This window comes from Pinus tabuliformis, chromosome 8 (assembly GCF_031772625.1).
Source record: "Pinus tabuliformis cultivar Carrire ecotype Pingquan chromosome 8, CPIR1, whole genome shotgun sequence".
In the NCBI taxonomy this organism is placed as follows: Eukaryota; Viridiplantae; Streptophyta; class Pinopsida; order Pinales; family Pinaceae; genus Pinus; species Pinus tabuliformis.
In genome coordinates, this window is record NC_142294.1 from 1,316,658,677 (window position 1) to 1,316,685,082 (window position 26,406).

Below are 26,406 nucleotides of genomic sequence, written 5' to 3' on the forward strand. Positions count from 1 at the left end.
TTTTCTATAAAAGGGAGGGCCAAACAGCTTAAACTTGGTCTCCCTAGGTTTCAAGTTCATGTTTTAGAATATAGAGAATGATATCTGTCCAAACAGTTTAATCTTGACAGATTTGTAGATAGGCAGAGAATCAAAGGAGCCCAACTGCTTAATCTGGGCCCTTGGAAGAAATAAGTGTAGACTTAGATAGGATAACAGAAAAAAGAAAAATTTGTAAAGCTGGGTCTGCAAGTCTAAGTGCACCCAAACCAAAGAGAAGAAAAAATGTTAGGATGGTAGGCTGGGTAGGTAGTTTTTGAGGTTGCAGAATGATGATTCATGATCAATTTTGTGTTTCTAAGTGTTATATCTTTTCAGATCACAGTCATGATGCAGTTTTCATCTGGAGGAAGTCAAGCTGGACATAACTAACTCCCCTTTTTCATTCTTATTCCCCAAATCACTCACTAATTTTCCCAAAGAGGTCAAGATCTGCTTGATGCCTCTTAGTCATCATTTTCCACATCATTGGCCTTGGTGAAGATCTGCCTCACTCAAGGATTTCCATTCTTCTGTTACAAAGTCCTATTCCCCCAAAATGGCCTAAGGTTCCTTACCTTAGCGCTTTCTCATCATCTCCATATTAACTCCTGACTATATTATATAGCCCCCTATCTATTTCCTCTTCCCCTACTAAATCTATGCTAAATAACTCCCCTATATACATACCCCACCCTCTAGCACTATAGCTATGTATTTATCAGTTCTGGGACATAATAGTCCACCTGGGACTATCATGAACCCATCCGCGTCCTAACAGGAGTTGGTGTGACACCTGGTCATGTTAACAACCTTTTCCCCTAACCCTAAACCTACAAAACCCACTTCTTCACCCTTATCCTAAAGTTTTGTTCATACATATTCAACCCCCACTCGTTTAACACCCACGAAAACCCACATTTTCCTAAATTTTTCACCCTCCCCACCACGCTATATCAAAAACCGAATATTCACGCGCCCTTCCATTATTCTCTCGCCAACTCCACGCTCCGTCCACCATCGGATCGGGCCCTCCCCATCCGACGGCTCTCGGCGATTTCGAAGCCGCCCCGCTGCTCGGCCGTTAGCTTCCGATAGCGAGGCAATTTTTCTGCCGTACCCAAAGACACTTGTCCACTTCCTATTGCATCAGAGGGGCTCTGACGGATACTGCCCCCATAAAGAAAGCGGTCTGATGAAACCGCTTTCCGCCTTCTGTACGTGCGCCCCATGTAACCTATCCTGTTCTACGTGTCTGCCTCATCACCATGCCACATCACCTACACAACATCAGCCCCCTGCCGAGTCATCCTACCACGTCATCTACCGTACATGCTGACGTCACCCTGATGACATCATCCTGCCACATCATCCACCGTACCATGGTCCCACCTGCTGACGTCATGCTAATGTCATCATCAATTTTTGAGGCGAAAGGTGAAAATCGTGCTTAGGAAGCCCAGATTCAAATTCTGAGGCAGTTTTTCATGCGCGATTAGCGCCTAGCGCTAATCACACATGGCTATGGGAAAAGGGCCGAAATGGAAAATCCCTCATTGCGCAGCCCCCAGCAAGCCCAAAACACGCCGAATGACCCGTTTTTCTTTGCGAGGCATGCAGAGATGAACAAAAGACAATTCTAAAGGAAACAGAGTGCCGAAACAGCAGCCATTAAGTTTTGATTTGACCCGCAGCAAGAGAGAAACCGGCCTGATGCATTTGTCAAAGAGTATCAGAGGAGAGATGAAGCCTCAAAGAGTATGAGTTAATTTTTTAAATGGAAATCTTCAGTTCCAAAAGCAGGTCAGCATTGATTGGCCTCCAGCAGAGTCAAATCAGGAGGTGTAAGCCCATCCCAGCTCTCAAATCACAGTTAAAGCACTTAAAGCCACCGAACTACAATGGAGGAGAAGTCCATGCGCAGTTATTGTAGAAGCACTGCACCAAGCCACCGAGGACAACGCATTGATTCAGTTTTGATACGGCTGCCCTCCGTGCAACTCATAGATATTTTTTTGCATTTATAAGTTTAGGTTAAAGTAATCATTTAATTTCAGACCTATTTAGGTCACATATGTAATAAATAATTTTGGAGAATCTTCCCTATATATGCCACCCTCTATATTGTTTCAAGGGTTGGTTGATTGATAACTTTTCATTAGAGACTCGCACTGTATGTCTGATACTTTTCTTTAATCAAAGATTGCTGAAGAGATTGGAAGAATGACTGCCTGACATGTTGTTAATGGTCTCTGGAGACTGAATGATGGAATTCTTGTGCTCCAACATGAATCAATAAGTGCCTCTTATCTTTGTTTTCATTTTTCACCATCTAAATAGCAAAAAGAAAGATTAGCTTAGAACTTGTTTAACTGCACTCTAGGCTCAATTTCTGCTATTTCTTTATGTTTTTTCATCTGAAATGAACTGGACATGAATATGAATTCCTTGTGGCTCATATTTACTCTTATTCACATGTGTTTGACAGTTATCTAGGGATTCTTTACTGCCCTTAGATAGAGCTCATCCACTTTTCTCTGTTAAGCTGACTGAGAGATTCTTAATTGCCTCTCCTTCCTTAGCATTCTTTCCATCCTTTAAAACTTGGAAAATTGTTCCATGTGCAGCTACCTTGCTCCTTATTCCTCTTGTGACCAAGAAAACGCACCAGCAGTCTTACTTCCTTGACTCCATGCCCAATGGTTTGAAACTTTCACACTACACTTGCCTCTTTACTTGAAAACATCAATTTTCCCACCAAAACACAAACAAAAATCCCTGAACTCAATAGCTAGCCTAAAATCATCATCAACAAAGCTAAATCATAAAGAGAGAGCCCTCTCTGACTGCAAGTGGGCTAGAACCTGCAGTCCAAAGTTGGTTTGTGGTTACCTCGGTCGTATCCCTTCACTCTGACCTGGGGGACAACTTGAGTGATAACAGGACCTACCCTCCGAACAAAAATTGAGCATTCCTTACTTCGTCCTACAATCCATGATTGAATGTGCCACCAAACTGAGAGAGGGGACACCAGACCAGCTAGTCCATCATGGGCTTATCAAGCTCCTTGTGGAAGATGCACTCCACACTTACACTGTCCCTCTCTCCTGGGAAATTTTTCGGAATATGTCTAAAGATGATGACATCCGAATTTTGGCCGAGGAGCTCACTTCCTCCAGCAGCGAGGAGAAGGAGCACACTCAGGCAGAGAAGAAAGCTAAAGGACAAGAAACCCCGGGCAAAACACCAAAGAAAGAACAGAAAGGAACACAAGGAAAAGGCCAAGCTACCAAGACAGGGGGTGGTAAAATTACACCAACACCCAGGGAGAAGAGACTACAGAGCAGGGTAGAAAGGACTAAGAAAGTCCAAGCCAGTGAGGGCATCCCTAAGGCAACCTCAACCAAGCTAAAGGAAAAAGCACCCTCAGCCAAGCAGGATAAAACGGTGCCATCTGCTTCTACAGGAAACCAGAAGGCTATTTCTACAGGAAGTTTAAAAACGGCTTCTACAGGAAGCCAGAAACCAGCCACTACAGGACTTTCTACAGGAAGTCCGGAAAAAGGACAACAGAAGGAGAAGTCGGCCGAAATTTTAGCTAGGGAGGCAGCAGGTGTGCTGGCCACCCTAGCTACCTCTCCCAAGCCAAAGGAAAAACGAAAGAGGGAGACTCCTCTGTATTTTAAAGCAAGAAGGAGTGTGAGAATTAAGACTAGCAGACCCAAGCCTCCATCAAAAGAGCCAATCACAATTGTGGATACCCCTACCACACCAAGGGATAGGTCCCCCTCCAAGGCATCCATTACTTATGAGTGGGGGAGCCCGAAAACATCCTCATGGAGGGAAAGGATGGAGAAATTGAACCCGTAAGCCTCTCTACAGGATGCCGAGGTGGTTCTACAAGAAACTTTGGCTAGGCTGAAGGAAACTAAGCAGATGGAGGAAAGAGCAGCTAAGTCACCACAGGAGGAGGAGAAGACCGAGGTCATCGTGGAACCAAGCCCCCAACCCAGCCTGGGCTCTTATTATAACTTCTTGGAGGCCGGCAAAATTATTCCTCAAAAATTCACAATGCCACTGTTTCTAGCACTAGAGGAAGAAAGAGTACGAACCCACACTTGGATGAGGATCGCTAAATCCAAGGGGGTAGCAGATATAGGGCCTCTAGAGGAAAGGCTCAAGGAAACACAAAGGGAGTTGGCAACAGTATGGCATGTGGAAAGCTCCCAACAAGCCAAGTTAAGAGAAGAGAATGAGATGCTTAGACAACAGCTACAGCTACAGGGACAGAGGAGAGAAGAGGACACAATAGCCAAGGACACCGCAACAGAACCTCAAGAAAAATAAGGAATGCAAGCTGATCTTGAGGAACTAAACCGGAAAATACAGGAAAGGGATGCAAGCAGGCATAGAGATACAATCTCTAAAACAAAAAATGCAAGAAAAGGAGGCACAACTGGCCTGCATGGTCAGTTGAGTAATGGACTCTCTGCAATGTAGGCAGCTGGCCAAATCCTATGGCCTATACCTAAGGCATCAGTGGCTGCAATTCCAAATTAACACATTGGCACAGAGGGGTATCTCCCAAATCCAAAACCCCCAGCAATTCATGGATTTATGTAACAACAGTTCATTAGAAGACAAGGCCAAGTTATCAGAGTTCTACCTTCATAATTTGGCCCTTCCAAATGTAACCTCATGGGACCCCAACACAGCAGTAGGGGAAATACAGCTGATGGCAATGACCTCATGGTTAAACCATGAAGAAAAGAGAGCGGCAGAGGTCAAAAATGTCATGAACCGAGAATTACATGAACCACTGCTGATTAGAGCAGAGCCAGGGGACCCCACAACATTGATATCAGCCCACCAGCACCTAGCAATCAACTCTCAGGCTTTATTAGAGTACATGGATCGGCAGGCTTAGGCCATAGCACACTTCGAGGATATGGAGAGATTATTAGGTGACAATTGTGTTCATGCTTGCACCCGTAGGTGGAACACATTGTCCCATAGCCTCAAAATCAGGGAATATTACACTCCAACTAGAATGAGGGAGGCCTTGGCATGAGTGCCTCTCTACAAGAAGTCTATGCAGAACCTCCAGGCCAGCTGGATCGGCCTCAAGCTAAGTCCACCTTTGCTTTTGGGATTGTTAGAAGGAAGCACAGAAGAAGAAGAGCATAAGCAGTGGGAAGAGGTGGAAAGGAAGGCCGGATTCCATGACAGTGAGGAGGATACTACTTCAAAAGCCTGGGATGTGAGGGTGGCGATTAAAGCAATGAAAGACGAGGAGCTGGACTAGTTGCTCAGAGGATGAGCAACCCTTTTAGTAGGGGGTGATGATGAGCCCCAAATTTGGTAACTTGTTGGGCTCATTTGGCCTAATTATCCTTGTTCAATCCTTCATTTTTCATAGCTTATGCATTATTTTTCAATATGTTTATGTCATTTGTACGAATAAGGGTAGTCACTCTTCCTAGGTGGCTAACACGTGCTCATTTCAGGTTTTTTGATACATGTTGGAGCAAAACCAAGCAATCATGTGCTAGAAGACAACCAAGCTTCGGGTGAGGATTCGTAGGGGGGTTATCTATGGCATTAAATATCCTTCCTCGGTATCTTCACCTCCAACTTCGAGATCCAAAGGCCACCAAAACCGGATCTAGAAGGCAGCCAAGCAGATTTTGGAAGGAGCTGTCTACTCACAGTTTGCGCAACCAAGTCCCATAGATTTACGAGGCCAGCTAGGGCCCTCGTGGTGTATAAATGTTAAGGCCTCAGCCTTTGTGAGGGACTTTTGGAAACCATTTCATATTTTGCACTACAGTGCTGTTAGCTCTACTTTGTTCTCTTGTAGCCATTTTGGGCATAACACTTGACTTATGACTATTTTCCGATAATGAGAAGCAGTTCGATTTTATATCAACTCTGAGTTTTCTATAGGATCCATAGCTCTCAGGGTTGGGCCAAACCTGAGAGACTAGGGCTTCCTTTTTGTATTGTTACCTTTCCTTTATGCATCGTTGTTTTCCTTTTATGCATTTGAAACGTATTTATGTTGGGCAGATTTAGTTGTGTTGGTTAAATAGGTCACTGTTGATGAATAGAATTTCTTCAGATGCTTAAAATGGATTGGTAGGATAATAACAGGAAGAAGCTCCAAGAAAAGGGTCAACAAACTCTCTGTTTCGCCTCCTCCTTATTGGATCAGGGGCTGGAATTGAAGAAACAGTGCTGCCCCAACAAAAACACTAGTTTGCTTGACCATGCAATCCTTAGTGTACTGTTTTCATTTGCAGAAGTTAGTTATGGGTTCAGATATTTGAAATGTTTCTTTGTATGATTGATGTACATGGTTTTCTTTCCAAATAAAGCTGTTGTTCATTCGTTTTATTGACAGTTAGATTAGATTAGCTAGGACTTTGATTATTTGTAAGACGTTGTTGATTCAGTTAAATGTACATTGTGCAGGGCATCTATACCACTCTCTCATCCGCCTAAGCTTCATCAGAGCCAGTTGTTCCATCTCCTAGTTAGGTTCCTCGTCTCACATCTGTCCTCTTACCCACGTAACCCTACCTTTTTGTGCAATCATTGTTTCAGCCTTCTTTGAGCCAATTTAGCCATCTACATCTTCTCACCACTCCATCCACCAGTACCTGGGCCACTTCAGACCCCTATCCTACCTTCATATCCCTTCATGCATCTTCCCCCACTCACCCATCCTCCAAAATCCAATTTTTAAACATCCTGTAGAAATTTCTGAACATCCTGTAGAAATTCTTGAACATCCTGTAGAACCCTTGCAGACTTCCTGTAGAAGCTCACAAATGAGGTTTCTTGATAGCCAAACTTTGTGAAACTCTCTGGAAGGGTGCTAGGGACTCCTTAGACCCTCTCTGAACCTTCCCGACATCTTCCAAGAATTTCTCCTCCTTGATCCACCCCTGCACAGTGAAAGCATATGCATGATGAAATTGACGACTTAATCAAAGATACAAAAATATGTTTTCTTCAAATAGACGTAGTCTAGACACATGTATTTTACCTTCATAGAAGTAATGGGATTTCTTCCAGTAGTTTGCATTCTCTCCTTTGCATCAGTAGGACTAGCTGGTAGAATTAGGGTTTGCTAGGGTTTGCGTTACTTTTTGGCTTTTAGTTCTTTCCGCAAGTAGATTAGCTTCCTTTGAGTTAGATTTTGTCCATCAGTTAAAAACCTTCTTCTAAGATCTCATAGAAGTTGGCTTAAACCGCTAGCAGACTTGTGCCAGCTGACCAAGTGACAACTGTGGCAAGAGCTAGTACTTGTGCATACAGCACCGTCGCTTCCAAGTTTGTTATGAACTAACGGGTTGATAAAAGTAAAGAAGGGAGTCCCAGGAGTTGCGGCATTATTGCTGCAATACCGGAGCCCACCAGAGTGTTCAGTTGTAATTGTCTCAACATTCTTCTACTTTTGAGAGGGGATAAAAGTGAGCCTCTAAGTGAGAGGTAGTACTACCACCCAAGAAGAGACACACATGAACCAAAAGTGTCCATATAACATCTAGAGGAATATTCCATAACGGATGTGACGATCATTACAACCAACCGATGAAGAAATATTTGTCTAAAATCCTGCGGAATAGTCCACAAGGATGGGACAAATATAAAAAGAATTACAGTGCATTCTCAATAAGATAAGTGCTAAAATAACCGAAATAGTTGAACTATCTTAGCACATGTGAAAGAAAACATGAAATAAAACATCTACATAATATTTTTACAAACATTCATATTCCATGCATGAAGAATGTGTTGTCCTTGAAGGCCTCTGTTATTAAGTAATAGTTCCAAGACACATGTTTATAATGTACATCACTAGCTCTAGTAGTGGAGCATTGGAGCCACTCCTAGCTCCTCAAAGAACTATCTTATCTCTCTAATGCCTTGGAGGAGGAGCCAAGGTGAAACGTCCCATGCTCATACAATGAGGGAGTATATATAACCAAGGGTGACTCTTTGACTACCCTCATGACTGTTTGACCTCCTATGACTTTTAAACTTACATGACCCTTTACATTCCATATGTGTCCTTTGGATTTCCACTTTAGAATATATTTTGAATACAACATACATGATCCACAATATTGATATGGCATATGAACACTCATGACATGACATGACATGAAATGACTGACGTGTACTGCTTGATGATGTGGCAATGTCAAGTCATTTTTGTTGCTAAGTGCTGGATGTTTTCTTGATGGTGATTTCACTTCACCTCTAAATGGATTGATGATGCAAAATCTCCAATGATCTCCAACCTTGTATAGTGGTCGAAAGCTAGTGTCCCTTCGCATTCTCCTGATCGGTCAACTTGAAAGTTCAAATGATAGAGGGTATTTAGGAATTATTTCCACCTTCTTATTCTTATCCATCATCTTGCCATGACATGATAGGGTACATGTTCCTACAATTCGCTCATGACAGGACAACATCAATCCGAAAACCCCCTAATCTAATATGATTCATTCTGATCTAGCAGTTGAGCCCAGAACAAGTGACAGGATGGTAAGAGGGACTCAGCGACTGTGGAATTCATAGTTCTAACATCCATGGGGAAAATCTTGAGCTCTAAGACTACTCAATGCCTAGCTTAGTAAAGCCTGAAGGAAAAGAATGTGCAGTTTCCAAATTCAGTGGGGACATGCCGAGGGAATGGACACTAGTAGAGCCATCTGCATAGTTTTGGGTGTTAAGGGAGGTTAGGATACTACACAAATACATAATTCAAGGACTCATGGGATGAGCTAAAGGCTCTAGGATGCGAAGTGTGCAGTTTAAGCTTGGTTGGAGGACATAACTACGCAACTCTAGAGGTAAAGGCCTGGGCTTGGGTAGAGGAACTGCGCAATGCAATAGTCCTGGGAGATGGGAACTACAAATTACACAATGAAATGTAGGAAGGTCACATATTAGAGGGTTGATACTATGCAGTGCGTAGTTCAGAAGGGGCCTAGTGAAGTTAAGTTGCTCAGTGGGTTTTTTTTTTCGAAAATGGCTAACTGTGGGATAGGTGATCACTATGATGAACCTTGAATGTGATCACACACTTAGAATAATTTGATGACACAACAACATAGATCATTTGAACACATGAACAAATCATTTCCCTCTGTGTGACATATTTATGACAAAATACGACAAGTGTGACACTTAACATAGACTTTGGGATGGCCATAACGACACTTGCATGACAGTGCTCCAGAATTTTTGCATGAGTACAACAGACATTTACATAGTTATAACAACTCATGTACACAAATACAGGCCTTTGAAACCATCAGAATAGGCTTGCAAACATTGCGCGACAGCTAAACATGCCGAAAGACGAAAGTTAACCCAACATGAAAAAGGTGACAAAACACTTCAAGAAATATCATGAAATAAGCTCTAACGTTTGCAAGAACAAGGTACAAGACCAAGGAAGGCTCTGAAATTGGTTGTAAGCCAAAATTTTGAAGGGTGTTGTAAGCACTACATGAACACCAAAGTTGATGAGATCTCTGTATTGAATTGAATTCAATCGAATGAAGAAAGGGGTCATTTTTTCAATAAAGAGAAAATCACTTTGCTCTGAACATTTCCTTATTTTGAGGCTTCAACTTATTCTCAAACTCCGTGAAATGGAATGAGAGAGTGGAAGAAAAATAAAGATTATGATAGAATTGGAAAATTGTGAGATAGTGAAAGGAAAGGACAAATTCTTGACTTCACTTAGGAAATAGATGTAAATAAATAACTAAGGAAATTTGGAGACTTTCTTTGATTAATTGGTATTTACTTATTTTTAAAACCCCACTTTAAAGGTTCTTTCGATAAAAAATGACATACTAAAAACCATGATAAAATTTACAATATTTGTGCATAAAATCAATAAGACATTTCAAATGTATAAATTTAATCTATCAAGTATTTAAAGAAATAAAATAAAATAAAAAATGTAAATCTTTCAATAATTAAAAGTTCTATATTTTAATAGTGTTACATTTTTTTTATTAGACTAATTAAATAAATATATAACTATTTAAATAATAATAATAAAAAACTAGTAATATTTATAATTATTTTCTTAAAATTTTAATTCTAATAATATTTTTCAAAAGTATATATATTAATGTTACATCACTCAACCTCACCCATGCAGGGATACTTTATGATGGGAGGGTGCACGGTTACCATCCCACCAAGTAATAATGGGAGGGGATGTGCCACAGTGCCCTCCCTTATTAAAAGTGGATGAAGGTTATTTATTTATGTAACATAATGAAAAATTATTACACTTAGATGTCACATCACCTCATTTTTTTTATTTTGCAGGGGAGAATTGTGAGTGTAGAACCCTATGTGAGGTTATGATATAAGGAAATCCATTGCAATCAATTTGATTAATGATGATATGTCTAAGGATTTTGAAGTTTCCTAGAGGTATGATTTGGGAGAAAATATTCTTTGGATATTGGTTAAGTTGTTTCCCCCACACTTTCTGCTTTTTACAGTGGGAAACTTTAGAATGGTTGTTTTACCTATTCCAGTAGGGTGCAAAAAAATAGTATGTGTTGTCCTATTGTCCATGCAAGAAGAGAAAGGGGTGTTGATCCTCTCTGCCAACTCTAGGTTGCATTGAAATATAAATTCATAAAAGTATCATTTTGTAGAAGTCTTAGAACTCTGTTGCGCCCATGTTATATCAATATGCTTGTTATTGATGTTATTTTTCATACTCCAAGGCATAAGGAAGTTCTAGAGCTAGGTATCGGGTTCTCATCAACTCAAAAAGTATAGTGACCAAAATCCACTAGGTATTCAACAAGACCACCAGTAGATGAAGTAGGAGGTGGTATGGAAATGTGGTTTCTTTTTAGATTCAAAACTTTCGACAATAATCCCCTCCTAGAAACTTGGCATAAATAACAAAAGGGGCCAAGAGAATCAATATCTGCATATGATCATTTTATACTATCAAATGAAATCCTTGTTAGCCAAGTTGTTGTTGGAAATCCTATTGTACCTAGACGAGCTCTATCTCCAACTGAAGGAATTAGATAGGCATATGGAAAGAATTGAAACTCATTTCTTCCCTCCCCAGTGTCGTGGCGGAAAAAGTCGTTTGTGCGGGCACAACTGACCTCCCTAGGAGTCTAAACTCTCTAGCGACAAACAAGACAAAATGGAGTGATCTTTCTCTAAATATACCTTTTACAACATGAAAACTACAAGTGTTTAGGCTTACCTTATTCCAAAACGCTGTTGTTGAAGTCCGTCCTTGTCGATCCGGATGAGCTTCTCCTTCACATCAATTCCTGCAACCACAAACAATCAAACCATTACCAAGCACTTGCATTTCATATAATAAAACATATATTCAACATGCAGACCAAGGAACACATGAAATAACTCATTAACACAAGCTATTGAGAAAAATAAACCAGTTTGTATTAATAACGAAACAAAGAAACTCTTACAACCTGGCCTTGGTGTTGTGCAAGTTCCTCCCAGGGTCCATCAAGGGTTTTCCTCTACTTTGACAAAGCTCACCCACTTCCAAGTAGAATCATGTAAAGACAATCTCTCCTCACAAAGGTTCTAATGGAAGACCTAAATCCTGCAGCATTTACCCAAAGAAAATGTATAGCTCCAACCTCTCCTCCCTCTGGCTCAATGTCTTTATTTATAGTGCTGTAAAGAGGTTATTCAGGTCCACCATCAATGGGATAATCCCCCTCTTTGGGTGGGATAGCTCCCTTATTGATGGGATAAGTTCCCTCTTAATAGAGATACATGAACCAACTGGAGGCGCATCCATTTCATCAAACCGACCTCTAGAATGTTCTAGAAGTAACCACAAGTAACTTTTTCAAGATAAAACTCACGCATTTTGCCTTTTACAGAAGGACGCACCTGTCCCTTAACATACAGAGCGTCCATGGACGCAGCTTTTGTGAACATGGTCAGCGTCCCCGCAGGTAAGGCTAGAGAGAACCTGCGACCCCAGAGATAAACATAGTTTTTACAAGACTTTCTCTCTTCTTTGAGTTTGAGATGGATAACAGAGGCATAAGACTTGCCTAAAGAGGGTAGCATGATTGTTGATTTGAGCCATACTAACTGTAAGTAGTCAAGGTGACATTTTTTAGTGTAACAGATTGCCCCCTAAAGTGCGAAGCCTGGAATAGATTAGGGTTTTGTATTTCTAGGAAGGGTGAAGTGCTTTATCATTTCAAGGATTGTCTTGTGGATGACCTGGTTGGAACCTGCAATTTTCAACACAAAATACATGTATAAGATTATATCATCACTGAGGTAGGCATTCCCATACTCAGATTCAAAACTTTAACTAATGGACTAACTATTCTGATACAGGAATGATCTTGTAGTACATCATTTTTTATAGACTTTTGTAGACACAGTATGGACGCAGCCATCTGTTTATGATAAGTCTACATAGATAATGAATACAAAACTCCTCGCAGCCTGGATGGTAGAAACTAGATCCAGGGTCTTCACTTCTACTTCCCGAATTGGTACGATTCTAACCATGTGATTAAATGATTTGATGTCGAACATGTTAGAAGCCACTTGATTACCAGTCGATGATGTAAACTGTTAACAAGCGTGAGAGAGACCACCAGTAATGTCAATGGTTCTCAAAGTACCAAGCACAACCCGTGAAATGTGAATAGATGTTTTGATGTCGAACACTTCACGGAATCCTTTGATCGAAAGTCAATGATGTAAACTGACGTCAAAGGCGAGAAACCTGCCATTGATGCATGCAGACTTCAAGGTACTGTCGATTCCTAAGTCATCTTTCTAGATAATGTGTCGATGTCGATAGAAAGTGACCCGTTGCAGGCAAGCCTGCAACACGAAATCATTGTTCAAGTTGAAGAAATGTTGCTGTAAGGACTGACTCAGGGATAGTCAAATGGATGACAAGTATTTTGCAGATGAAAGTTTTGCTTGCAGACCTCTTGAACACATAACGACACGACAGATGGTTTGGTGACGAATAACTCAAAGTTAATCCCTGGAACCCGGTTAAAGATTTTCGAAGTGATTTGGTCAACTGTGAGGTAAAAGATTTCCCAACCCAGGTGAATGAAAAGTGTCGTGTTCAAGAGTGGTAATAAAGTTTCTTTTGAGATAAAGGTAACAAATAGGCTCATTCTTCTCTCTTTTGCCCCACCATTTCTGGCAAGTACCTCTTTATTTTTAACAAGCTTGAGGAGGATAACATATGCTTGATTATAACCTCATCCTTCGGACGAGTCCAACCTAGTTTAAATTCGAACCCTAGGAAGGAGTGGTTCGTTCCTGTTTGTAATTGAACAGGTCCTTTACTGTAAAAGTTTAACGAGCCCAGTATAGGAACAACTCGGCGTTTTTCAATTTTAGAGAGTCTGAAAAAACTTAAGGAAACTCCAAGTTGAACTTTTTCGTACATTTGTGTCCCTCAAGCCCGAAAAAGTATAAAATAATACCTGGGGGAACCGCTTGATCTTGCGACCAAGGAGTACTTTCATGATAGTGTCGTCGACCTGAAAAATAAAAAGCGATCAAGGACACGTCGTTTTATTTCCTTATCGAGTTTGAAACGACAAAAACCCGGCAATCTTTTCTTGATTTTACGGCCAGAAAAGAGCTAAAAGGGGACCGTCTTTTAATTCCGTTTTAACGAGTGAAAAAGAAACACTCGGCGATCTTTTCATGTTTTTAGGAGTCAGAAAAGGGCTTAAAAGATGACTCTGATATTTTTAGTTGTGAAAAATGACAATTTCCCTCGAAGTCCTTTTGTCCTGTACAAAAGCAACACATTACTCATACCTGTTTAAAATAGGCAAAAATACGTCGAAAAACATCTTTTCATGGTAAAAAATGAACTAATTCACCCAAAAAACCTATAAAAAGACCTTTTACCATGTCATTTTTACCGTTTGACTTTGGAGGTTGAAAAAGGAGCTTTTGACAAGAAACTTCCCGTGGTCGCTGCGGAAAATCTGACCGTCGGAATCGAACGCCGTTTCATCCAGGTATTTTACACATCCCACTCTGCATTTCTATCTGTTTAGAATTAATTTTTAGGTCTTAGTTTCATTTTTTGGGGGGGGTTTGGTTTTGGAATGCGCCTCTCGGCGAACGCAGGTGCCCTTCGGGTGACCTGCGTCCCCCGACTTTTTCTCACACGGGAAAACGATCGAGGGACGCAGCCCGCCTTCAGGCCAGCTGCGTCCGGGCGCCCTGTGCTACAAAGCTGGGGTGCGTCTTCCGAGAAGTGCGCATTTCAAAACCCCAACTCCCTCAAAAAGCTACCAAAAATCCTCAAATCAATTTCTAATTGCCTTTTTTGATATGCAGGGCATTAATCATGTTAGACTGGAGAGAGAGAGAGCATGTAGAGGAAGATGAAGCTGCAATAAATCACCAACCTTCTCTGGATGCCCTAAGAGCATGCGGGTTATACAAATATTGGACCATACCGGGCATGAGGGGCCAGGTAAGATTCTTGGAATGGCTCGTTGAGCGATGGAACGTTCAAGAACAATGCTTTTACATAGGAGGGCATCAGCTCAAGATAGAGCCCTCGGATGTATACTTTCTCACTGGCTTGCCAAACAGAGGTGAGTAACTCAATCTTGCGGGGACTAGGCCGGGTGGCCAACCCCTTGATAGTCTCCGCGAGGATTGGTGCACACGTGGGGCTCACCATTCAAAAGGCATAGAGATAAAACACATCACTCTGCCTGAACTCAAAGTCATAGCGTTCACGGTCACCAGGATTTGCGGCGCGGCCGCTTTATACATTGCTTCCGGATCCCAAATGCGGATGGCAATTGACTGTTACCAAGGCACCATTTTCAACTGGTGTGAAGTTGTGTCGGCTCATATGAAGAGCCAACTGACCAAGGCAAAGAACGGACGACTAAAGACTTTTGGATATGGGCCTATAGTCGTGAGCTTTGCCTTGGAGAGAGTTCCAATGCTGATCCCTCAGCAACTCACTGTTGATATCTTGGGTCCTCGGGAGCCAAAGCTGATACGATGGGTTGCGGTGATGGCCCGGCATCCTGACGAGGGTGCGGCAGTGGTTTGATTCTCAGATAGTTACTTTGACTGGTTAGAGGGCCAGCTTTTTGTGATACAGGACTTTCCGTATGCCGGAATGGATTTCAGAGGTGATCCGGACATGGTTCTTCCACAGGGAGAACAATGGGATGACAGAGGTACTTTTATTTTCACAAGTTTCCTAATTATGTATTTTTTATATTTTTTATATATATCGTCTCAAAACTAATAGTAAAACTTTTTCAAAATGCAGATGTTGGTCCACAGCGTCCAGCCAACCTCTGGCCTTATGATAGACTACATCCAGCTGCACCGGTACCGGCCCCACAGGACGCGGCTGCAGACGTACTAGCTGAGTTGGAGCATGATCTAGAGCGTCTCACGGTAGAAATACCTGAGACTACTATGGACGACATTCCTATCAGGCTTCAGCGTTTTGTAGTCGCGGTCCCTGGACCGTTTAGGAGATTTTTGCGTAAGGTAGCCCGCGCAGTGGTGTCATACAGAGAGCACCACCAGTGATTGACTAGTCACTTTTGTAGTCACATGTGACATTTTTGACTTTTTGTACTATCATTTTGCCGATCATAAGGTGTTTTCAACCTATGATCGAAGACGATGTATATATTTTTTGACACACTTCTATCTATATATATCACTATTACCGGCTTATCTTGTTTAACATGTATGATGAAATGTTTTTAAATTTACTTGCATGATTATTGTAAATGTCTGTCCAACACTCGAGAAGCAATTGCATCTGCTAATGTATTCAAGGACCTTGGAATATGTTGATATTCAATGTAATCAAATTCACGTTCCAAGAGACGCACTCTCAAAAACAACCTTAATAACACAGGATTTCTAATGGCATAAACTCTATTAAGCTGTAATACAACAAGTTCAGAATCTAACCTCACTATCAAACGTCGAATTCCAAATGAAATAGATTCGGATAATAATTCAACCACTGCACTGTATTCTGCAATGTTATTCGTTGTTTGACCGAGGCTTACCCCATGCATAGAAACTAACTCGTCAGAGGGCGAATAGATAACCCAAGCTGCGGAAGAGATATTCCGTGTACTACGACAAGCACCATCAGCAAATCCAATGTATGTTTGGAGAGGCGTCGACATCTACAATATCAAGAGTAAAACCAAGATAAGCCAGAATAATGACGAAAACCACACTCGCTAAGCTAAGCACACTGACTAAACTAACACACTTGCTAGCTAGAAAGAAAATCTAACCTATCTAAAAATTTCTCCATACCCATCATTTTAAGCATAATACCTCTTTAGGTAAAGTCCATTTCTGGGTTTACCCAAAGAGTCCCCATCAAAATCAACTAGCTCATAAGCCCCTTTTGCTAGCTTTCGCTTTACAATGTAGGGCCCATGCCACATGGGAACGAATTTTCCGGCACCTAGCTTATCGTTAGCTTGATCATATAATAGTACTAGGTCTCCTTCCGAAAAACTTCGAGGGGTTACATTTTTATCATACTGAGCTTTCATTCGTTTTGCGTGAGTCTCGATAGCTAAAGTAGCGTCACGTCGAGTCTCATCTAATTTAGCCAAGTATAATAACCGTTTCTCCTCTTCGGAAGTAGCTGGAAGTAATTCGACAGCCATTTGAAGTGATGGGATTTCGCATTCAATAGGTAACACAGCTTCTAAGCCATAAACTAGCTGGAAAGGGGTGAAACCTGTTGAATTTTTCACTGAAGTTCGATATGCCCATAGCGCCGAAAATAACATGTTATGCCAATTCGTTCGATGGATACCAATGATCCGTCGAATCATGATGACTAGAACTTTGTTGATTGACTCAACCAAACCGTTGGCTTGCGGATAATAAGGAGTAGAGCTATCGTGGCGCAAACCAAGCTGGCTTGTAAGCTCAGTCATCATGACGTTTCGAAAATGGCTTCCATGGTCAGTAATGATTGCTTGTGGGACACCAAACCTAGTTATGATATGATTGAATACGAAAACTGCAGCTGTCTTGCCGCTTGCGTCGAATGTAGGCATCGCCTCGGCCCATTTAGTAAAATAATCAACCGCGAGGATGATATACGCATGCCCCCCGGCCGAGTGAGGGTTACAAGTAATAAAGTCAATACCCCATTTGGCGAATGGACCAGCGGCAATTATAGGGTGGAGAGGAGCAGGTGGAGCGCGCATCTTTCGATCAAACACTTGACAGTTGTGGCATTTTCTGACGGCAAGGATACAATCTTTAAACATAGACGGCCAGAAATAGCCAGCGCGCAACACCTTCTGAGCTGTGGCATACCCAGACATATGACCGCCACATGCTCCAGAGTGACAATCATTCAAAACTCTCTCAGCCTCTTCGTGAGTTAAACAACGTCGAAAAACTAAGTCTGCCCCCGGCGATAAAGTGTATCTCCAATAATTCTGTATTGCTGGGATCGAAACCGAATTTTTCGACGGTCTTCCTTGGAAGCTTCAGGCCGAAAGGTTTGGGTTTGGAGATAGATGATTATATCCCCATACCACGGATCTAAAGTGCTAATAAGAAACAAAGATTCGTCCGCAATGGACTCCTCTGCCACAGTCTCTGTGTCAGCACTCGGGAAATCACACATCAATTCCGCAAAAACTAAAGATTTCTTAGACTTGGACTTCTCGAACTCCAAGTCGAACTCTTGCAGGATGACAATCCATTTAGAGTACTTGCCCCCTAGCAGTTGTTTTGTCAAAATATAAATCATAGGGTTGCAATCCGAAATAACTGTAGTTTTGCGGAGAAGAATGTAGTGACGAAAACGCTGGACAGCTTGAACGGCTGCCAGGGCCAATTTCTCCACATGCGAATATTTTAACTCAGTGGGATTTAAGGTTCTACTAAGATAATATATCACATGCTCTGCCTTGAATTCATCTTCTTGAACTAACACCATTCCAATGGTGGAATGCGAAGCTGCGAGGTATAAGAAGTAGTCCTGGTTGTAGTTGGGAGGATGCAATAACGGTGCATGGGTCAACGCGTGTTTTAATGCATCAAAAGATTGTTGGGCAATCTCGTCCCAAAAGAATTGTACGTTCTGTTTCAACAACCGTGTAAAACCTTTAGTGACCTCGGCGTAGTTTGGGATGAATCGGCGTAAAAAGTTCGCTTTCCCTTGCAAACTTTGGAGTTGGCGCAAACTCGAAGGAGGAGGCAATTTGATGATAGCCTCGACTTTCGAGGGATCGACGCGAATGCCGGCTTTTGAAACAACAAATCCCAGCAATCGACCTGTTTCTATACAGAAAACACACTTGTGGGGATTCAACCGAATTCGATAATGCCTACACCTCATAAAGATTGCTCGTAGGTGGACAAGGTGATCAGCTCGATGTAAAGAATGAGCAGGCAAATCATCGAGATAGGGTTGCACAATGTGCTTGATGTCATGAAATGCATAAGACATTGCCCGTTGAAAAGTAGCGCCGGCATTCTTAAGCCCAAAAGGTAATTTGCAATAAGCAAATGTCCCCCATGGACAAATGAATGCCGTTTTTGGTTGGTCGGCAGGTAGAATATTGATTTGATTATAGCCTGAGAAACCATCCATGAAGGAAAACATCTCACTTCCGGCACAATCATCAATAATTTGATCGATATAAGGCGTAGGATAGTTGTCTTTTGGACAAGCTCGATTGATATCCCTATAGTCGATACAGATTCTTATTGTTCCTTGTTTTTTATTGACGGGAACAATATTCGATACCCAATCCGTTAACGGGATCGGATAAATGAAACCTGCTTTCAACAGCTTTTCGACTTCTGCTTTAATCGCAGCCGCTTTTCGAGGGTGAATCTGACGCAACCGTTGCCGAATGGGTTTAGCATCCGGGTAGGTTTTGATTTCATGAACAACAATGGCAGGATCGATTCCTGGCATTTCCTCGTAAGACCAGGCAAACACGTCGCGGAATTCTTGGAATAGGGCCTTGTAAGTTTGGATTTCTTCTTCAGTACATGCGGCACCTATATGAATGTTCTCCTCGATTCCGGGCTTCACTGAAATATCAATGGGAATAGTACGAGAAATATTCCCTAAATTCAACTCTGAATCAGAATGTTTCGTTGGATCCTGAGCGTCTTTGACATATTCAGCGGTAAAGATAGATGAAAAATCATTTTCAAATGCATCGCCCTTAGGTAAAAACGAAGATCTGTGATGGAGATCTTCCCATGGTAGATCATCTACACTTAGGATTTCGCGAAGTTGTTCGTCAGATGACACGTCTTCGGGAAACGTTATCCGTTCTAAGGGTGAGGTGAAAAGTGACTCTTCACTGACCACATTCATTTGGTCGGTTTCGGTTGAATGAAAATCGGTAAAAGACATAAGAGCTTCATAAGCAATTTCATACGGACTCAACGGCATAACATCACCGAGTGAGTCTAGCTCAGAGTCAGAGGGAACATACCAAGGATCATCATAAATAATGTTTTCTGACGTGATCATATGAATCGTTGCAAACGAAGGGTCTACGTTGAGTGGAGGGAGAGGAAAAGTTCCCAGTAAACCGGAATCCTTAACTAAACCTACACCAATGTCCCTATAAGGGATTGTCGTTTTACCAACATGTTGGATAGTTTCTGAAGAGGTTGGGTCGGATGAAAAGTATGTCAGCTGATCAATAGTCACGATCTTACCGTTATGTGGAAACTTAATGACTCTGAAGACCGATGAAACGACCGCTGTCATAGCATATGACCAACTTCGACCCAAAAGAAGGTTGTAGTCTAGAGGGGCATCAACCACTTCCACATCCAGACTAACGGTTTTACCTTCGACCCCTATAGGCAATTCTTGTAGAATACCAAACGGACGGAACCCACGGCCATCAAAGGCCTTAAGGATGGTGGGGGATTGGTTCAACGAAGGAGAACCAAGCGATCTCCAACATTGAATCGACATAATACACGTAGAAGCTCCCTCATCAATCACAGTCCGATGAATAGGCCTGTTTTTGACTATCACTGGAATTTGGAAAGCCATTTGATGGGGAAGACGTGGTGTACTATTTTCTAGATCAAAGATCATTAGGTTCGGGTCCTGAACATCGACAGCTCTGATAGCCGACAAAAGCAATTTTCGTTGCGCTGGACATGATTGCAGCACTTCGAGTGCCGACATTGCTGAAGGTGAAACAGCTAAGTCTTCAACAATGTTGTAATTCTGGGCTGCTCTCGCATGTGGATTGAAAGCAGACCTTCGAAGTACACCCTTGGCGGGCGGCTTAATCACTAAGTCTGGGTTAGGTTTTTCGATCTGTAGTGGATCGGAACCAGGAGCTGAGGTTGATGGGTTAGAGTGAGAAGATTCTGCTTCCTTACCATCAACAGGAGCCTTACTACCATAATCTTGCGATCGAGTCGCAATCCTGACATGAGACATCATCAAAATGGGTTCTTCACTGGCATTCGAAGAAGAACCTATCATCTTATTCTCCTGCTCTGGAAATGGATTTTTTAACACAGCAGGAGTGGGAGAACCTTTGACTATTTTCACTACCTCGGCCCGATGAGGGCAGTCTCTCGTAAAATGATCTTCTTCACAAATGAGACAAGGATATCGAGGTTTGCGCTTTTCGTCATTGGTTTCCGACTTTTCCGTTTTCTCCTTTGGAGCCTTGTCTGCTTTGGCCTTCTTCTTTCCTTTCTTCTTTCCACCGTTTTTTGGTTTGGCCGTAGATGACTCTACGGCGTGAATGTCGGCGGTGAGTTCAGGAGAAGACTCTCCTGTCGGAGAATCAGGCAAAGTGATAATTGGAGTAGTTGAAGCCTTGGAAGACTTCTTCTTGCTCTTCGTAGTCACGATACCAATCATACCATCAGCGGCATGAGATCCCGAAGGAGCAGCAGCGATTTGGTTTGACTTTGGAAGATCCGGAATTTTCTCGTGTAACGTACCCGACTGAGTGTAAACTAAGTCAAGGTATTGTGCCTGAGCAATGACTTGCTCCTCAGTAACTACTCCGGCCTTAGCTACATCTTCAGTAATTCTTGGTAATAATGATTTGACAAACCATTCAGCTAAGATTTGGTCCGGGATAAAAACTTTCACTAATCTCCTTCGACGTCTCCACTCATGGATGTGATCAGAAATGTACGTGGACGTCGATTGTTTTAGCGAAGTTAATAATTCTGTACCATTATCGTATCTGACTGGTAACTGAAAATGAGTTAAGAACGAGGTAGCTAACTGGCTAAAGTTGTAAAAAGAGGCCCGTGGTAACTCAATGTACCACTTAGCCGCGAGACCAATGAGTGTACGCTGGAAAAGACGTAAGCGGATGGAATCATCTGAGATGGAATTTGAAGCACACCAGAGGTGGTAAGTCATCACGTGATTGGACGGATCCTCTCCAGACTTACCTTCGAACTTGGGTATATCGCTGGGCAACTTATTTGGCATTGGCGGCCAAAACTGAAGATATTGAATTGGATCGTTCGTTAGGCGCGTCAAGTCGGGTAAATCTAAAGTCGCAATAAACGGTAACTGCCGGTTAGGATCTCTAAAACTCTGAGTCACAATACCAGCCCCAGGAGGAGGATATCCAGGATAACTAGGAACAGGAGTCGCATTTGGGATATTATATCCTCCTGGAAAACCAGGATTAACCGGACCGTACTGGGGTTGCTGAGGTTGTTGATAAGTGTACCCAGGATACGGTTGATACTGGTAAACCGGTTGTTGGGCAGCTTGCCCAGGTTGATACTGTCCCTGGTACGGAGGTTGAACAAATTGAGGTTGAGTAGTAACAACCGTACTTGTACCAGGTTGGCCTACAGGCATCTGGACTGTGGTTTGAACCGTAGATCCAGACAACGGTACAGATGTCTGAGGAGTGGTTACAGGGACAGTAGAAACCGGAGCTGCCGATACTCCAGAAGTAAGCATGGTAGATGTAGCGGTAGTTGCTGCAGCCGTGTGAGGTGGAGTACCAGGTGCAATTGGCGGCTGAGTAACTACTGAAGTTACAGGGGTCTGAACACTTGACTGGACAGGTTGCGGTTGCTGGGGTGGACCAGGAACTACAGGTTGTCCTGCTTGAGGTACCGACTGTATACTTGGTTGCGACATCTGTTGACCCTGTGACGGATCCCATGTTAACATTCCAGGGTATTGACCCGTAACAGGTTGAGGATACTGAGATCCATAGCCGTATTGAGGATAGGGTTGATAATTGTAAGGTGCAGTCCCATATGATTGCCCTTGAGGTGGTTGATAACTTTGACCAGGATATTGACCCGTAGGTTGATAACCTTGAGGTAAATACGAGTACTGGGGTTGACCTTGACCTTGAGGTTGGTATCCTTGAGGTTGATACCCTTGGGGTTGATACCCTTGGGGTTGCCATCCTTGAGGTTGCCATCCTTGAGGTTGATATTGATACTGAGGTTGACTTTGGGGTACATATTGAGGCTGGGGTTGACCTTGAGGTATGTATTGCCCCATAGGAGCGTACTGACCTTGAGGTTGCCCCCCAGACACAAATGAAGTACCTTGAGGTTGCCCCCCAGGCATTAACGAAGGTTGCCCCCCAGGCGGTAATTGGCCACCTTGAGGTTGGTTAACGGGAGTTGAACCTGACATCATATAAACATCACCTATACTCAATGGTACATTACCACTGTTTCCAACTAATAACCCATGATCAATGGGTTGAGGAGATGCTCCCGCAAAGGTACCAGAAAGTGATTGATACCCAGTAGGAACAGAAGGACCGCCATGTAAAAATGATTCAGGACTTTGCGTAAACACAGATGACTGACCAAACATATTTACAGGAGTATGAATTCCTCTAGGTGGAAAAGGAGTACGAGGTGTAGAAAAACCTACTGAGTTGTCTAAAAAATTGGTTAATGCAAGGTACCAAGATTCACTTCTAGGAGGACTGTAAAAGATGGATTCACGCTCCCTTAGATCAAGGGTAATTTGATCTTCAGAATCAGAAACGCCTATTTCTTCCTCTGGAACAAGTTCTTCTATAGCAATTAATCCAACAGGAAGATTTTCGGTGATAATTCTTTCTATTCTTGGTGAATCAGGAACACTAGGAGTTGGAGTAACAGGTTCGGAAATTTCAGGTTCTTCGCCTGTTTCACTGGCAGATGAAAAACTACCAGCAAGCTCGGAAACTGTAACAGCTTCGGGATTGTAACCTGTTTCTAAACTTTGGTAATCTGGATGGACTACCAAGGAAGATTCTCCTTCTTCAGGTGATCCTACTCTACTGCCACTAGGAGGAGTTACAAGGACCTTTAAACCTTCTAGATTACCCGGGTCGTCTCGAGGAGGTGATCCCCTAAGTTTACGGGATCTTCTCAACAATTCGGCCACAGAAACAACTTCAGGAGACTGGCCCCCAATTCGACGGGACCGTCTCGGTAATTCCGCCACAATTAATGATTTTTAACTACAACACACGAAAACAAAGTAAAAATTTCAAATCAAACCACCTAAAGTCTTCTAAAGAAGCAAAAAAATTTGAAGCACACGCCTAAAGAATCTAGAGCATCAAACCACACACAAACAGTATCTTCCGGACCAAAAGCGCTAGTTGGTGATTAGGTCCAACCTCGCAGGATTCAGTACAGAAATGGCGGGTGGAACAGTTACGCCGACAACCTGCTTAATGAATAGACTGGACCAAGTTCCTCCACTTTAACCGTCTCGAAGTGAAGCGAACCCCCCAGAAAATCCAAGTGAGTATAGCCGACGTCTGCTCCAGGTACAGTGGGACCTTCCCTCCACCGTCACCTTGGGTAGAATCCTAGATATTATGGCCACTAAGGTTACCAATCACAACAATTACACCTGGGGGAACAGTCTAAACTCCGACAGCACGCAAGGGCAGAGTAACAAGCTCAATCCCCTTACCGGCTCCTTGACAGTAATCCAAGGTTTACCGATAAGTGACCCCTGGCTCCTCGACAATGGTTAATCCGAGGTTTACCGTTTGTAATACGTACTGTCTGGCGTCGTTCCCAACGAGGGAGGAATGATCCCCTCACTGGTTCGGACACGAGCTCGTGCTTCTCCTTTAAGAGGAGCTTTCCCAGAATGTAACTGAAACAATTGGATTTGTTCTACTCAAGATAGACTATCTGTTTGGTTTTGTAGTCTTGGAGAGTTAAGTACTCACCTACTCCAAGACCCTAGCCTAAGCTATGTTGGTGTTTCAGAGCCCTAAAAAATAAAAGTTACTAGTTCAATTTTACTTTAAGCGTTACTTTTAAGGTTGTTTCTTAAGTCAAAAGGTGATGGAAGTGAAACCAGTGGTGTGTTGACTCGACTCAAAACCACTACAAAATGCACCTAGGATGATTTACCCACTACTTTACTTTTTCGATGAATTGTTTTAACTAAAAAGTTGAGAGAATGCAATCTTTATAAAAGCAACTTCTTAATTGAAGACAATCAAAGAAACAATTCGTTTTTCTTTTCAAAGCATAAAAACATAACGTCTCTTTACATGCACGAAAAAACTCTTTTCTTCTTTCAAAAAAAAAAAAGCTACTTGAAACAAGACTTTTTAAGAAGATGTTTTTGTATTTTTCTCTTAATAAAGCAAATAAATCTAATGTAACCAAAAATCAATCTTAACGACTATTAAAATCTACGAAAATCCACTCATAAGCAAACTAAAGGCAAATTTATTCTAAGCAATTTTAACGAGGCCAAAACTAACAATGATTATTCTAAGGTGTTTTACTTGATCACAATCAAATCAAGGACTAGCTTATTGCAGAACCAAAAACTAGCCAAAACAAAACTCTAATCTTTTTGTTCTTTTTGTAAAATGGAAATCAATACTTTATAAACAAGCAATTCGAAATTTGACCCAAAACAACTTAAATGGCAAGCTGCTCACACAAGGAGACTTTACGACAGGCCCGACTTCTAAGAAGGTTGACTAACCAGAGAGATCTAAGGCTGGACAACTTTCTACTATCAAAGTCACTACAGAACCTATCCAAAAATCAAACCCTAGGTCTAAACTTCGTTGAAATCCACTAAAACACTCAAAGCTCACAAAACAAGTTCAGGTGAAAATTTTTGACAGGGTACTAAAGGATCTGGGCAGAAAACACTAAGGAAAATCAAAATCTAAAAGCAATTTAAAGCAAAAATGGAATTTCCTTAAATTTTACAGGAAGACGCAGGCCACCCGTTATCACAGGTGCGGGCCCGCTCTGTGCAAACGGCATCAGCGCGTCCAAAGACGCACTATGCAGTACTCAGAGGGTGCGTCCTTCTGGAAAAATGAAGAAAAACCAAATCTAACTAAATCTAAAGCTAAGCCACCCAAATACTAATTCTCACAGTCAAAAACCAGAAAATAAAAATGATTTTCTCAGAGCAAAGTTCACACAAAGGAAAAGACTCTCTCATTAATGGATTCCCCAGCGGAGTCGCCAATTTGTCGTGGCGGAAAAAGTCGTTTGTGCGGGCACAACTGACCTCCCTAGGAGTCTAAACTCTCTAGCGACAAACAAGACAAAATGGAGTGATCTTTCTCTAAATATACCTTTTACAACATGAAAACTACAAGTGTTTAGGCTTACCTTATTCCAAAACGCTGTTGTTGAAGTCCGTCCTTGTCGATCCGGATGAGCTCCTCCTTCACATCAATTCCTGCAACCACAAACAATCAAACCATTACCAAGCACTTGCATTTCATATAATAAAACATATATTCAACATGCAGACCAAGGAACACATGAAATAACTCATTAACACAAGCTATTGAGAAAAATAAACCAGTTTGTATTAATAACGAAACAAAGAAACTCTTACAACCTGGCCTTGGTGTTGTGCAAGTTCCTCCCAGGGTCCATCAAGGGTTTTCCTCTACTTTGACAAAGCTCACCCACTTCCAAGTAGAATCATGTAAAGACAATCTCTCCTCACAAAGGTTCTAATGGAAGACCTAAATCCTGCAGCATTTACCCAAAGAAAATGTATAGCTCCAACCTCTCCTCCCTCTGGCTCAATGTCTTTATTTATAGTGCTGTAAAGAGGTTATTCAGGTCCACCATCAATGGGATAATCCCCCTCTTTGGGTGGGATAGCTCCCTTATTGATGGGATAAGTTCCCTCTTAATAGAGATACATGAACCAACTGGAGGCGCATCCATTTCATCAAACCGACCTCTAGAATGTTCTAGAAGTAACCACAAGTAACTTTTTCAAGATAAAACTCGCGCATTTTGCCTTTTACAGAAGGACGCACCTGT